This window comes from Phyllobates terribilis, unplaced genomic scaffold (assembly GCF_046119375.1).
Source record: "Phyllobates terribilis strain yellow unplaced genomic scaffold, ASM4611937v1 Scaffold_7__3_contigs__length_470593459, whole genome shotgun sequence".
In the NCBI taxonomy this organism is placed as follows: Eukaryota; Metazoa; Chordata; class Amphibia; order Anura; family Dendrobatidae; genus Phyllobates; species Phyllobates terribilis.
In genome coordinates, this window is record NW_027362767.1 from 302,350,706 (window position 1) to 302,359,668 (window position 8,963).

Consider the following 8,963-nt stretch of genomic DNA (forward strand, 5'->3'; position numbering starts at 1 on the left):
CCCTTACAAAAGCCATACAATACAGCATCTTAAAAACATTATTCCCATTTTTGGGGAGTGGGTCTCCCATAGTCTTTGCTTATGCCTTCCAAGAAAAATCTGCCAAAAATTAGGATGGAGGAACTTGCAATGCCCCTTACAAGAGCCATGCAGTACAGCATCTTAAAAACATTATTCTCATAATTGGGGAGTGGGTCTCCCATAGTCTTTGCCTATGCCTTCCAAGCAAAAGCTGCCAAAAATTAGGACGGAGAAACTTGCAATGCCCCTTACAAGAGCCATGCAGTACAGCATATTACAAACATTATTCCCATTATTGGGGAGTGGGTCTCCCATAGTCTTTGCCTATGCCTTCCAAGCAAAAGCTGCCAAAAAATAGGACGGAGAAACTTGCAATGCCCCTTACAAGAGCCATGCAGTACAGCATATTACAAACATTATTCCCATTATTGGGGAGTGGGTCTCCCATAGTCTTTGCATATGCCTTCCAAGCAAAAGCTGCAAAAATTAGGAGGAAATGCAATGCCCATTCGAAGAGTCGTGGAGGTTAGAGCTAATTAAAAACAACATTTCAATGTCCCTTGGAAGAGCTGTGGAGTTCAGAGTCGTTTAACAAGACAGTTTTAATGCCCTTCGGAAGAGACGTGGAGGTCCCAGTAGCTTAACAAGACGGTTTTAATGCCCCTCGGAAGAGATGTGGAGGTCGCAGTAGCTTAACAAGACGGTTTTAATGCCCCTTGGAAAAGTGATGAAGGTCACAGTAGCTTAACAAGACAGTTTTAATGCCCCTTGGAAAAGTGGTGGAGGTCACAGTAGCTTAACAAGATGGTTTTAATGCCCCTCGGAAAAGACGTGGAGGTCGCAGTAGCTTAACAAGATGGTTTTAATGCCCCTCAGAAGAGACGAGGAGGTCGCAGTAGCTTAACAAGATGGTTTTAATGCCCCTTGGAAAAGTGGTGGCGGTCACAGTAGCTTAATAAGACAGTTTTAATGCACCTTGGAAAAGTGGGGGAGGTCACAGTAGCTTAACAAGACGGTTTTAATGCTCCTCGGAAGAGACGTGGAGGTCCCAGTAGCTTAACAAGACGGTTTTAATGCCCCTCGGAAGAGACGTGGAGGTCGCAGTAGCTTAACAAGACGGTTTTAATGCCCCTTGGAAAAGTGGTGGAGGTCACAGTAGCTTAACAAGACAGTTTTAATGCCCCTTGGAAAAGTGGTGGAGGTCACAGTAGCTTAACAAGACGGTTTTAATGCCCCTTGGAAGAGACGTGGAGGTCACAATAGCTTAACAAGATGGTTTTAATGCACATTGGAAGAGACGTGGAGGTCGCAGTAGCTTAACAAGATGGTTTTAATGCCCCTTGGAAAAGTGGTGGAGGTCACAGTAGCTTAACAAGACAGTTTTAATGCCCCTTGGAAAAGTGGTGGAGGTCACAGTAGCTTAACAAGATGGTTTTAATGCCCCTCGGAAAAGACGTGGAGGTCGCAGTAGCTTAACAAGATGGTTTTAATGCCCCTCAGAAGAGACGAGGAGGTCGCAGTAGCTTAACAAGATGGTTTTAATGCCCCTTGGAAAAGTGGTGGCGGTCACAGTAGCTTAATAAGACAGTTTTAATGCACCTTGGAAAAGTGGGGGAGGTCACAGTAGCTTAAAAAGACGGTTTTAATGCTCCTCGGAAGAGACGTGGAGGTCCCAGTAGCTTAACAAGACGGTTTTAATGCCCCTCGGAAGAGACGTGGAGGTCGCAGTAGCTTAACAAGACGGTTTTAATGCCCCTTGGAAAAGTGGTGGAGGTCACAGTAGCTTAACAAGACAGTTTTAATGCCCCTTGGAAAAGTGGTGGAGGTCACAGTAGCTTAACAAGACGGTTTTAATGCCCCTTGGAAGAGACGTGGAGGTCACAATAGCTTAACAAGATGGTTTTAATGCACATTGGAAGAGACGTGGAGGTCGCAGTAGCTTAACAAGATGGTTTTAATGCCCCTTGGAAAAGTGGTGGAGGTCACAGTAGCTTAACAAGACGGTTTTAATGCCCCTTGGAAAAGTGGTGGAAGTCACAGTAGCTTAACAAGACGGTCTTAATGCCCCTCGGAAGAAACGTGGAGGTCGCAGTAGCTTAACAAGACGGTTTTAATGCCCTTTGGAAAAGTGGTGGAGGTCATAGTAGCTTAACAAGACGGTTTTAATGACCCTTGGAAAAGTGGTGGAGGTCACAGTAGCTTAAGAAGACGGTTTTAATGCTCCTCGGAAGAGATGTGGAGGTCCCAGTAGCTTAACAAGACGGTTTTAATGCCCCTCGGAAGAAACGTGGATGTGGCAGTAGCTTAACAAGACGGTTTTAATGCCCCTTGGAAAAGTGGTGGAGGTCGCAGTAGCTTAACAAGACGGTTTTAATGCTCCTTGGAAAAGTGGTGTAGGTCACAGTAGCATAGCTAGACGGTTTTAATGTCCCTTGGAAAAGTGGTGGAGGTCACAGTAGCTTAACAAGATGGTTTTAATGCCCCTTGGAAAAGTGGTGAAGGTCCCAGTAGCTTAACAGGACGGTTTTAATGCCCCTCGGAAGAGACGTGGAGGTCACAGAAGCTTAACAAGACGGTTTTAATGCCCCTCGGAAGAGACGTGGAGGTCACAGTAGCTTAACAAGACGGTTTTAATGCCCCTTGGAAAAGTGGTGGAGGTCACAGTGGCTTAACAAGACAGTTTTAATGCCCCTTGGAAAAGTGGTGGAGGTCACAGAAGCTTAACAAGACGGTTTTAATGCCCCTCGGAAAAGACGTGGAGGTCGCAGTAGCTTAACAAGACAGTTCTAATGCCCCTTACAAGAGCCATACAGTACAGCATCTTAAAAATATTATTCCCATTATTGGGGAGTGGGTCTCCCACAGTCTTTGCTTATGCCTTCCAAGCAAAAGCTGACAAAAATAAGGACGGAGGAACTTTCAATAATGGCAACACGGACCACGGTCACCCTGGTGGTATAGTGGTGGTGGAGACTGAGGATAAGGAGAAGAACATAAAACAGCCGAAATGAGGAAGCGTATACCCATGTGTGTGTGTGAAGCGGTGCATGTGAATACACCTCCCGAAATAAAACAGTGAATTTGACTTTATGGTACTCTGCTGTCATTTGGTTGTGATGAGAAGTCTGGCCCAATCCAGCCCTTGTTCATTTTGATAAGGGTCAGCTTGTCAGCATTGTCAGTTGACAGGCGAGTGCGCTTATCAGTTATAATTCCCCCAGCGGCACTAAAAACACGCTCAGATAACACGCTAGCGGCAGGGCAGACCAGGACCTCCAAGGTGCACAGAGCGAGTTCATTCCAAGTGTCCAGCTTGGATACCCAATAATTAAAAGGCACAGAGGAATCACGGAGGACGCTGGTACGGTCGGCAAGGTACTCCCTCACCATCATTTGAAACTTTCCACTCCTTGTGAGACTACCCCGCGCCTTAGGGTCTGTCCGAAGGGAGGGTCTGAGAAAACTGTCCGAGAACGTTGACAGTGTTCTCCTGCCTCTGCTGGATTGGAGTTGCGTCTCTCTCGCATGTACGCCTTGGTTGGGCAATGAAATGTGACCTCTACCTCTAGCGTGTTCAGATGGGAATTTTTTTAACAGTTCTGCAGCAAGGGCCTTCTGGTACAGCCCTATTTTGTAGACCTCTCCACCTCAGGAATAATAGAGTGAAAGTTCTCCTTGTAGCAGGGGTCACGGTTAAGGCAGCGTAACATAAAGTCAGCTATGCGTGCCAGACTGGTAACGGGCAAGACTTTCGTGTCCTCACCAAGATGACGACTGACCATACTCTCCTCCTCCTCCTCCTCCTCCCCCCTGTCCTCAGGCCACCCACGCTGAACCGACGGTATGACAGTTGTACAGGTACTACCATCTACAGCGCATGATACAAGCTCCTGTTCTTCCTCCTCCTCCTCCTCTTCTCCCTCATTGTCCCCCAATGCACGTTGGGATGAGATGAGGCTGGGCTGTGTGTAATCGACCGCTACAGCTTCTTGATCCATCTCATCATACTCTGGCTGCAATGCCTCCTCTTTAATTCTCTACAGAGAGCGTTGTGAAAGACAGACAAGTGGAATGCTGACGCTAATGATGGCGTCATTGCCACTCACCATCTTGGTGGACTCCCCAATGTTTGTCAAGATGGTACATATGTCAGACATCCAGGTCCACTCCTGCGGTCTTATGTGTGCAGTCTGACCTGAATATCGACGGCCTTGTTGCAGCTGGTACTCCACAACTGCTCTCTTCTGCTCACAAATCCTTTGCAACATGTGGAGGGTAGAGTTCCAAAGTGTGGGGACATCACACACCAGTCGATGTGACGGAAACTGCAAACGCTGCTGTAACACAGCAAGGGCGGCGGAAGCTGTAGCCGACTTGCGAAAATGAGCTGACAGGCGGCGTACTTTGTTGAGCAGGTATGGCAACTCGGGGTACAATTTAAAAAAATGCTGAACCACGAGGTTAAGCACATGAGCCAGGCATGGTACGTGTGTGATCTCGCCTCGCCTCAGAGCCGCCACCAGGTTACGGCCATTGTCACACACGACCATGCCTGGATGTAGGTTCAGCGGTGTCAACCACAGATGTGCCTGCTCTTTCACACCTGTCCACAACTCACAAGCAGTGTGAGGTTTCTCACCTAAGCTTATGAGTTTCAGCACAGGCTGTTGCCACTTGGCGGAGGCAGTACTGCAGTGCTTCCAGCTTGTAACTGATGTGGTGATATCTGAGATGGAGGCTGAACATGAGGAGGAGGAGGATGATGCGCAGGAGCTGTACACTGTGGGGGCAACTGTGACTGACATAGGACCCGCAATCCTCGGTGTGGGGAGGATGTGTTCCGTCCCAAGGTCCGACTGGGTCCCGGCTTCCAATATGTTTACCCAGTGTGCCGTCAGGGAGATGTACTGTCCCTGGCCACAAGCACTTGTCCACGTGTCCGTTGTCAGGTGGACTCTCCCAGTAACTGCGTTGTTGAGGGCACGGCAGATGTTTTAGGACACGTGCTTGTGTAGTGCGGGGATGGCACACCGGGCAAAATAGTGTTGGCTGGGGACCGAGTACCGAGGGACGGCCACCGCCATAAGGTTGCGGAAGTATTCTGTCTCCACCAGCCTAAAAGGCAACATTTCCAACGCGAGCAGTCGTGAAATGAGCGAATTTAGGACTGTGGCCTGTGGGGCATTAGCTGCGAATTTCCGCTTTCATTCAAAGGTCTGGGATATGGACAATTGAACGCAGCGGTGGGACGTGGACGTGGACGTTGATGCTGTTTCTTGAGAAACTGCCATAACAAGTGAAGACTGACAGGAGGGGGCATCTTTGCATGCAGCATGGACAGGGGATTGCCTTGCACACACAACAGGGGGTTCTTTTTGGGGTTATCAGCAGAGTCTTTAAAAAAATTCCAGACTCTGGAAGACCTACAGGTTGTACTGGCAACGTCCCTCGTGTTGGTGTTTCGGGGAACTGTTGCCTGCCTTCTGTGTGCGGCCACCACACTGCTTCTTCCTGCCTGTTGGGGTACTCTGCCTCCCTCACCCTGTGTGCTGCTGGCCTCGCTCTGCATGTCCTCCTGCCACGTTGGGTCAGTTACTAGATTATCCACCACCTCCTCCTCTTCCACTTGCGCACCACGATGCTCCTCATCACTTCCTGGCAATTGTGTCTCGTCATCGTCCACCTCTTGTGACAAATTGCCAGCGTCGACTTCCTGTGGCCGTGGCTGTTCAAATATTTGGGCATCGCTACTTGGGATCTCCTCTTCCACCACTTCAAGAGGAGCAGGCGAGGGGCACAAATCTGGAAATGGACCAGTGAAAAGCTCTTCAGAGTGTCCAAGTGTGGGATCAGTTGCTGTCTGACGACACTTAGCATGGTGGGAGGAAGGAGCATCAGGGTGAGGAGGAGTATGCAGTCAAGACTCACGACTATTAAGATTTGACGGTGTGGAAGACAGACCGGAGGTGGTGGTGCCCAGGTAACTGGAAGTATTATCTGCTATCCAATTAATAACCTGTTCACACTGATCAGTTCACAATACTGGTGTTGTTCTGTGCTTCCCTAGTAATTCGGTCAAGAAGTGGGAGCGAGAAGATGTGACTGTTGGTTGTGGCCCATTTTCACCTTGGCCACGGCCCCGTCCTCTGCACGCACCATCACCAGAATGTCCAGTTCCACGTCCCTTGCCACACGCCTTGCCCATTGTAAAGGAAGTAAAATATCTTACACTCGCACTATCAATGGAAAAAGGGTAATGAAAAGTAGATTAGAACCGTGGAAGAGGAAAACCACAGTTCTATTTCTCTGGCCTACACCCGACTCTTTTAATCAATCTGAACAATCAGGGAGAATCTATTAATGTTTTTCTTTACGGAAAAAACTACCAAAAGCTGAATAATAGAGATTTTTTACCGTGGAATGGCAAAACCACAGTTATTGTTCACTGGGGTATACCAGACAATTTTAGATAGATATATTTCCGGCTGTGGAGGTCACAGTAGCTTAACAAGACGGTTTTAATGCCCCTTGGAAAAGTGGTGGAAGTCACAGTAGCTTAACAAGACGGTCTTAATGTCCCTCGGAAGAAACGTGGAGGTCGCATTAGCTTAACAAGACGGTTTTAATGCCCTTTGGAAAAGTGGTGGAGGTCACAGTAGCTTAACAAGACGGTTTTAATGACCCTTGGAAAAGTGGTGGAGGTCACAGTAGCTTAAGAAGACGGTTTTAATGCTCCTCGGAAGAGATGTGGAGGTCCCAGTAGCTTAACAAGACGGTTTTAATGCCCCTCGGAAGAAACGTGGAGGTCGCAGTAGCTTAACAAGACGGTTTTAATGCCCCTTGGAAAAGTGGTGGAGGTCACAGTAGCTTAACAAGACGGTTTTAATGCTCCTTGGAAAAGTGGTGTAGGTCACAGTAGCTTAGCTAGACGGTTTTAATGCCCCTTGGAAAAGTGGTGGAGGTCACAGTAGCTTAATAAGATGGTTTTAATGCCCCTTGGAAGAGACGTGGAGGTCGCAATAGTTTAACAAGATGGTTTTAATGCCCCTCAGAAGAGACGTGGAGGTCGCAGTAGCTTAACAAGATGGTTTTAATGCCCCTTGGAAAAGTGGTGGAGGTCACAGTAGCTTAACAAGACAGTTTTAATGCCCCTTGGAAAAGTGGTGAAGGTCCCAGTAGCTTAACAAGACGGTTTTAATGCCCCTCGGAAGAGACGTGGAGGTCACAGTAGCTTAACAAGGCGGTTTTAATGCCCCTTGGAAAAGTGGTGGAGGTCACAGTGGCTTAACAAGACAGATTTAATGCCCCTTGGAAAAGTGGTGGAGGTCACAGAAGCTTAACAAGACGGTTTTAATGCCCCTCGGAAAAGACGTGGAGGTCGCAGTAGCTTAACAAGACAGTTTTAATGCCCCTTACAAGAGCCATACAGTTCAGCATCTTAAAAATATTATTCCCATTATTGGGGAGTGGGTCTCCCACAGTCTTTGCTTATGCCTTCCAAGCAAAAGCTGACAAAAATAAGGACGGAGGAACTTTCAATAATGGCAACACGGACCACGGTCACCCTGGTGGTATAGTGGTGGTGGAGACTGAGGATAAGGAGAAGAACATAAAACAGCCGAAATGAGGAAGCGTATGCCCATGTGTGTGTGTGAAGCGGTGCATGTGAATACACCTCCCGAAATAACACAGTGAATTTGACTTTATGGTACTCTGCTGTCATTTGGTGGTGATGAGAAGTCTGGCCCAATCCAGCCCTTGTTCATTTTGATAAGGGTCAGCTTGTCAGCATTGTCAGTTGACAGGCGAGTGCGCTTATCAGTTATAATTCCCCCAGCGGCACTAAAAACACGCTCAGATAACACGCTAGCGGCAGGGCAGACCAGGACCTCCAAGGTGCACAGAGCGAGTTCATTCCAAGTGTCCAGCTTGGATACCCAATAATTAAAAGGCACAGAGGAATCACGGAGGACGCTGGTATGGTCGGCAAGGTACTCCCTCACCATCATTTGAAACTTTCCACTCCTTGTGAGACTACCCCGCGCCTTAGGGTCTGTCCGAAGGGAGGGTCTGAGAAAACTGTCCGAGAACGTTGACAGTGTTCTCCTGCCTCTGCTGGATTGGAGTTGCGTCTCTCTCGCATGTACGCCTTGGTTGGGCAATGAAATGTGACCTCTACCTCTAGCGTGTTCAGATGGGAATTTTTTTAACAGTTCTGCAGCAAGGGCCTTCTGGTACAGCCCTATTTTGTAGACCTCTCCACCTCAGGAATAATAGAGTGAAAGTTCTCCTTGTAGCAGGGGTCACGGTTAAGGCAGCGTAACATAAAGTCAGCTATGCGTGCCAGACTGGTAACGGGCAAGACTTTCGTGTCCTCACCAAGATGACGACTGACCATACTCTCCTCCTCCTCCTCCTCCTCCCCCCTGTCCTCAGGCCACCCACGCTGAACCGACGGTATGACAGTTGTACAGGTACTACCATCTACAGCGCATGATACAAGCTCCTGTTCTTCCTCCTCCTCCTCCTCCTCTCCCTCATTGTCCCCCAATGCACGTTGGGATGAGATGAGGCTGGGCTGTGTGTAATCGACCGCTACAGCTTCTTGATCCATCTCATCATACTCTGGCTGCAATGCCTCCTCTTTAATTCTCTACAGAGAGCGTTGTGAAAGACAGACAAGTGGAATGCTGACGCTAATGATGGCGTCATCGCCACTCACCATCTTGGTGGACTCCTCAATGTTTGTCAAGATGGTACATATGTCAGACATCCAGGTCCACTCCTGCGGTCTTATGTGTGCAGTCTGACCTGAATATCGACGGCCTTGTTGCAGCTGGTACTCCACAACTGCTCTCTTCTGCTCACAAATCCTTTGCAACATGTGGAGGGTAGAGTTCCAAAGTGTGGGGACATCACACACCAGTCGATGTGACGGAAAC